The sequence below is a fragment of the Rattus rattus genome, chromosome 1, assembly GCF_011064425.1.
Source record: "Rattus rattus isolate New Zealand chromosome 1, Rrattus_CSIRO_v1, whole genome shotgun sequence".
Classification (NCBI taxonomy): Eukaryota; Metazoa; Chordata; class Mammalia; order Rodentia; family Muridae; genus Rattus; species Rattus rattus.
The window spans coordinates 126874296-126881578 of NC_046154.1; the positions used below are offsets into that span (position 1 = coordinate 126874296).

General features: G+C 35.4%; 1 pseudogene; it reads left to right on the forward strand.

The window, feature by feature from the left end:
• Positions 1 to 4198: 4198 nt before the first annotated feature.
• On the forward strand, positions 4199 to 5268 carry LOC116889255 (annotated as a pseudogene).
• The last annotated feature ends 2015 nt before the right edge of the window (positions 5269 to 7283 follow it).

Here is a 7283-nt window from a genome sequence, read left to right on the forward strand (position 1 = left end):
GGAAAGGCTATCCAGAGATTGTCCGACATGGGGATGCATTCCACATGCAGATACCAAACCCAGACACTATTGCTGATGTCAAGAAGTGCTTACTGACAGGAGCCTGATACAGCTGTCTCCTGATACACTTTGCCATATCTTGACCAATGCAAATGTGGATGCTAGAAACTAACCATTGGACTGATCACAGGGACACCAATGGAGGAGTTAGGGGAAGGACTAAGGAAGCTGAAGAGGCCTTTTTGGACATTTGTGGGAGGAGAGCCCTTTGGTCCTATGAAGGCTTAGAGCCCCAGTGTTGAGTAATGCTAGGGCAGTAAGGCATGAGTAAGTGGTTAGACCCTCATAGAATCAGGGTCAGGGGGGATGGGATAGGGGGTTTCCAGAGGGGAAATCAGGAAAGGGGATAACATTTCAAATGCAAATAAATAGAATATCCAATTAAAAAATAAAATGCCTCAGAGCTGGAAATTATGGAGGCATTTTTCTCAATGACGTTACCCTTCATTTCAGATAGCTACTTTTGTCAAGCTGTCATAAAACTATGCAGTACCTCAAGTTTATGCTATGTGCAATATCCATGAGAGAAAAAAAAAAAACACTGAGTATTTTCGTGAGGAGGTTTCTAACTTAGGATAATTAAGGTATGAGAATCTACCTTTAATTTGGGTGGTACCCTTCTGTGTGATTGAACTAAATAAAAGGAAACAGGAAGATGAGCATAAGAACTCAAATCTTTTTGCTCTCTGACTGTTGATATATGCTTTTCCCAATGTATTGGCAAAATATATAAACCTTTTCCCTGTATTAATAAACTTTCCTTGAACTGTAAGTCAAAGCAAACTCTTCTTTCCTTTAGATATTTTGTCACAGAGACAATGAAAGTAACAAATCCATGATCACACTATAATCTCTTATTTATCTATCAATCTATCAGTCTATCTATCTATCATCTATCTATCTATCTATCTATCTATCTATCTATCTATCTATCTATCCATCCATCTATTGACCTCACTATCTACCTATCATCTTCTTGTCTGTCTCTTTGTCTATCTCTATATTCATCTTTTTATTAATTATCATGTCTGTCTACCTATCAGTTAACTCTCAATCAAATATTTCTATTCATCCATTTATCTGTCTTCCTGAATGTACATCTAATCCCACTAGGTAGCAACATTAAATGACAAAGCAACATATATGATACATTTACATATTTATTTATATAATATATATTTTATAATATATTATACATATATAGAATAAATATGAATGTAATATATCATTATATGTGCACAATATAATAAACATATTTATATGTATGAATAATAATGAATGTAATTTATGTTTATTGTAGAAAATATAATAATATATTTATGTAATCAATAATAAAATATTATAAATTATATATATGGATATAAACTGAAGTCATTTTAGACAAAACTTCCATTTTGAATAGCAGTCAAATAAAGTTTGAATTTCTCAAGTCCTGGCCATGCCATCTCTAGCCCTCATGCTTCAGCAGTCCATCCCCATTTGATTTAATTTGAATGATGTAAAGAGAAGGATGCTCTCTTTTCCTTCAACGTAGATCCCGAATAACAAAGAATATTACATTTGTGTATTTATTATTTTGTAAAATCATACTCATGAGTAAATACAAATGTGTTAATAAAAATGGTTCAGAAAATTAACCATTTACAGAGCAATTAAAGTTTATTGTCATTTTGCTTAGTGAGCACATGCAGTGATCTCTGTAGATTTTATTGTAATTTGCCATTATGCATTGCAGTTGTTTCATGAATTTTAGACACTATTATTTTAATGCAATAATTACTAAAGTAAAACTATCCTCAACACATTCGTATCTATTCTTATTGTGTTCATGTATCAAGAACTATTTACTTTTACAATATTAATTTCATGCTACTTAAAAACATTTGTGTACTTAACTATTCTCTTCTTGTAAATTTCATTGTTACTATCTTTTGTTCCTTATTAGTAGGTCAAACACTTATGCAGCAGATATGATGATGTCAGACAGTACATATATATTTTAAACTCAGAGTGTACAGAGACTAAGTCTTCTTCAACAAGTCTTTTACTAATAAATAACTGCACAAGACCAGTATATGAATTATTGCAGATATCTTAGAAGCCTTGAAATTTTTCTTTCTTTAAGGTTTATTAATTTGTTATTTAAGATAGCTTGCTCTATTCAAACTTACCATTGTTGGTTATCATTTGAACAAACTTTTCATGCAAATATATTTTGAATTTTAGTTCAGGTGTGCTAATTGACATACTTATTTATCATTTGTTTATAAATATACTTATTAAATACCTCTGTGTTGTATTTCAAGCACACATTACAGTGTTTAAGTTTCTTTTCTTCTTGTTTTTAAGCATTTCTATCAAGATATCTGAAAATTTTGAAGTTCAAATCTGTTCATTTGTTATAAATATTGTCATAAATGTAGTTTTATTCATTTTAAATCATCAATTATGGAGCAGACTGGATAATTGACTGATAAAAGCTCTTATTTCCAAGTCTCATAAGTAGTATAGATCCATGGATTAGAGACAAGAAAAATTGTCCTTTGACTTCCACAAGTCACCATTCATGGCTCCCACCCCCGAAGACATTATGTAAATTAATTAATAAAACATGATCAACTATGTTCTTTTTAAAACATAAACATAAGGGTTTTATTTACCACTTTATTTTCCTTCAAACGTTTATATCCTAGGTTTAGGTGAATTTATATATCCTGTATTGCCCTCCTAGCTATACAACTGAATAAAAAACCTTTCGCCACAAGCTGGTGTACAGAAGCTATTTGACAGGAATGACTCCTTATCCTGATTATTAAGATGTCACTCAGTTGAACAGCTGAAATTTCTGTTCTCATTGTCACAACCACGTAATCTGTTGAATTCTGATTGACAGACATGGCAATCTAATGAAAGTGTCGTTTACTAAAAATCTACTAGGATGTATCTGAAAGTGGGAATTGGTCTCCAAACATTATTTTTCTTTTCTTGACAGTAAAACACATGCTCTTCAGGCTACTAATAAATAAGAGCAAATGTCCATTTTACATGGAAGCACATTGATAAGAGGCAGCCTTAAGGAATACTTAGATTAATTTCAATGGTCAATAGTAACATAAGTTTTTTTATGAATACTTTTCCTCCATGTACTACTAAGTCCCTAAAGGAGACATGAAACTATGCATACAGCATCATGTATAGTCTTAATGACTTTTGACTTGATGTAACTAGGAATCTGTTACATAAACACATTATGCCACAAATGTAGTTTTATATGTGGAAGTGCCACACAAATGATAAAAATGAAATCAATTAAGATTTATTTCTTGCTCCTAACTTTTCCAAAGGGAACCTCTATGGAAGGATTAGGTGAAGGATTAAAGGAGCTGAAGGGGATGGCAACCCCACAGGAAGACCAAGAGTGTCAGTTACCCTAGACCTCTGGAAGCTCTCAGAGACTGACCTTCCAAACAAAGAGCATACCCAGGCTGTTCTGAGGCCCCTGGCACATATGTAAAACATGGCTACCATGTCTGGCCTCAGTGGGAGATGATACACCTAATCCTATAGAGACTTGATGGCCCAGGGAAGCAGGATCCAGAGGGAGGAGCACCCTATCAGAGGCCAGGAGGAAGGAGATGTAATGAACAACTCTGGGTGGATTGACTGGAAGTGAGGCAACATTTGGGATGTAAATAAATGAAATAACCAATTAAAAACAATAAAAATGAGAGCGAGGATATTCCAGAGGTCGCCAGGTTTGGCTCTGCTGGTGTGGATGTGGATGTCGCTGGGACAGTCCCTCCAGCTGCTTGCCAGCTGTACCTGCCCAGCCGCCCCTCTGCTCCTCAGTTCTGGACCCAGTTTCCAGCGCCTCTTCCTCCTAGTCCTAGCTGAGCCGCGCAGGGTTTATGTCTTTATTTGAAGAAAATGAGCTGTTGTTCAGTCATTGGTACCTGTATTGGAGAAACATAGCATACAGGCAAAAAGCTTACAGCCTCAGTGGAGAAAATATTTTCATGTCAGAGGCCAAGAATTCTTGCAGTCGTTTATTTCTTCCTTTCTTCTCCAGATAGAAGATACCAAAACCTTGCAATGAAAGATCTGTTCATCTTATTGATAAAGTCACTAATAAGACAAAATGTCTGTCAAAGTCAATCGCACCATGTCAGACCAGTTCTATCGCTACAATATGCCCAGTTTGACTGCTAACGTTGAGGGCAATGGAGATGGAATCAAGACAGCGGCAGTCAACATGGTTGACATTGCAAAGGCACTTAATTGGCCTCCAACATATTCCACCAAATATTTTGGTTGTGAGCTGGGAGCACAGACCCAGTTTGATGTTAAGCATGACTGTTACATTATCAATGGATCTCATGAGGCGAATAAGCTGCAAGACATGTTAGATGGATTCATTAAAAAAAATTGTTCTCTGTCCTGAGTGTGAGAACCCTGAAACATATCTACATGTCAATCCAAAGAAGCAAACAATAGGTAGTTCTTGTAAAGCCTGTGGGTACTGAGGCATGCTTGACATACATCATAAACCCTGTACATTCATTCTCAAAAATCCCACCTAAGAATAGTGACATTGGTACAGGAAAGGAAGGAAAGGAAAATAGAAAGAATAAGAAAAAGGAAAATGGCTCTGTATCCACCAGTGAGACACCACCACGTCCACCACCACATACCGTGGAAGAAGAGGAAGTCGATGATTGGGGGGAGGAATAACAGAGGAAGCTCAAAGGCACAGAATGGATGAAATCGATGACCATGCAAAAGGACTGACACCTAGCGATGATTTGGAAAGAACTGTTGGAGGGTGTTTTAACATCCTGTCTGATTTTGTTAAGTTTTGTTAAACAACAAAAAGACTCAGCAGTACCTTCTTCATGGTTTGGAATGTGTGGTAGCCATGCATCAAGCTCAGCTGATGTCCAAGATTTCACATATCTTGAAGGAGATCTTTTAGAAGAAGAGGTCATTATCAGATGGTCAGAAAAGGCCTCTAAGAAATATGTCTCAAAAGAACTTGCCAAAGAGATTTGTGTCAAAGCAGAGCCATTTATTAAATGGTTGAAGGAAGGTGAGGAAGAAGACAAAGATGAAAATATTGAGGTGGTATATTCAAAGACTGCCAGTGTACCAAAAGTTGAAAATGTGAAGTCTGACGAAAAGGATGATAACATTGATATTTACACCATTTAAAAGGATGGATGCAACTCAGCTTAACAGTGTAATGCTGCAATTTTTTCTCCATTATCAGACAGAAGTGCATCATGTATGTGCAAGGGCTAAAGTGTCTTAACATCAGGCTACACTTGATACTAAAAAGCTATTACTGGAGAGTGGTCTATAATTAAGCCCAATGAGACATCTAGAGAGTCCATACATATCAGTGAGCAGTGGTAGTTCGCTTATTTATAGCATGTTTATTTTGGAGAAACTAATGATGGACACATTTGGATCATATTTATACTGTTATAAAAATAAAGATTTGATTTTGGTCATTCTTCAGACTTTGGTCTAGGAATGGCTTATACTGAAGTAATTGGCTACTTTTAGGATGGTACACCATTTAATAACTTAGGCTTTTTAAGTTTGGCAGATTATTAGGTATTGAAGACTTGAAGAATGCAAACAATTATAATGACTTTACTCAGTCATTAAAAATGAAGTATTTTGAAAGTTATATTTCCAGTACATTCAGATTGCCAACTGACAATTCTTGTCCTTCTAAGGAAATGTGATGATTTAATGATGATGTGACATTCTCTTGAAAAATAAAAATGACCTGTGTGTCCTATGGTTTCAGAGAAAATTTTGAAACTTGGAGTTGTGGTTTTTCAGTTTGTATACACTCACCCCAAATTGTAGTCCATTGAGTCGTGTGCATTGCACATTGGATAAGCCAGGGAAATAACAAATAAGTATTTTGTGTGTGTATTTAGTGGTTACTGTGTACTGAGAGAAAAGCTTTGAGGTGTGATTAAATCATAAACTCTGGTTCTATTTGGGAGAAACAGGAAAAAGGTGCACTTAATCTAAAACAGCATAATTTTTCAACTTTTATCCTTAAATTATAATTTCAAGATGTTTAGACATACTGTATCTTGTGTTTGATGTGTTTCCTCTCTCTAATATTATGCTTTATTCTTTAATGATTTTTAATTTGGATAAAATAACTTGTAGTTTGATTTTGGTTGCTATCTTGACAAAATAAGCGTTCCTTTTTTTCAAGCTTGTTCCCCTTCCCCAATTGTCTTATTTAAAGAGAAAGTTAAACTCATTAAAACAAAACAATAAACATATTTATTTATTTCATATTTTGTCTGAGCACACTGGTGAAAAGGTCATCGGAACCTCTCAACATGGGGCTATGGATGATAGCAAACAATGATACAGTGATGGGTAATTGCAGGAGCAAAAAGTACTCTTACCCAGTTAGGAATCATTCCAGCTTCCCAAAGAGATATTAATTTAACTATCTACATTTGTCCCAATATTTCTAAGCATTTATAGCTTTAAATTAACATTTAACTCATAAGACCTTAGGTTGAATGTATTTTTCATTATTTATTTATTTATTTATTCATTCATTTATTTATTGAGATGTGATCTCGCTATGTAGCTGGCCCTAGCTATCGTGGAATTTGCCATGTGGACCAGGCTGACCTTGATTTCACAAATATCTACTTGTCACTGACAACAGAGTGCTGAGACCAAAGTATTAGAAATATGTTCTCTCTCTCTCTCTCTCTCTCTCTCTCTCTCTATATATATATATATATATATATATATATGTATATATGTATATATGTTATACCAACTATAAGCTCTAACCAAGTACTCTGAGTATTTCTTATTTTAAGATTTGGTTGAACCACCACCACCATGTGCCACATAGCCCAGTGGGTAGAGCATAGCTGAGATGATTCCAATCAGTACCCACAAGAAATGAACACAGCATAACACACTTAAGATAATCCCAGATACCCAGAAGCCCCAGGCTCCACTAAGATGGACAAGCAAGTACAGGAGAGTTGGAAAAGAGAGAGAAGAATAATGAGTACACAATACAGAGATGCAGAATTGGAGATTCTGAGGAACAGCGTGATATAAGTAGCAAGCAATGTCACCTGAGGCCTTGTGAGGTCCTTGGTCATAGCTCTGAAGGCCATATCTTGGCATGTGAGCTTGAAATAATGAGGCCTGTTGCTTTC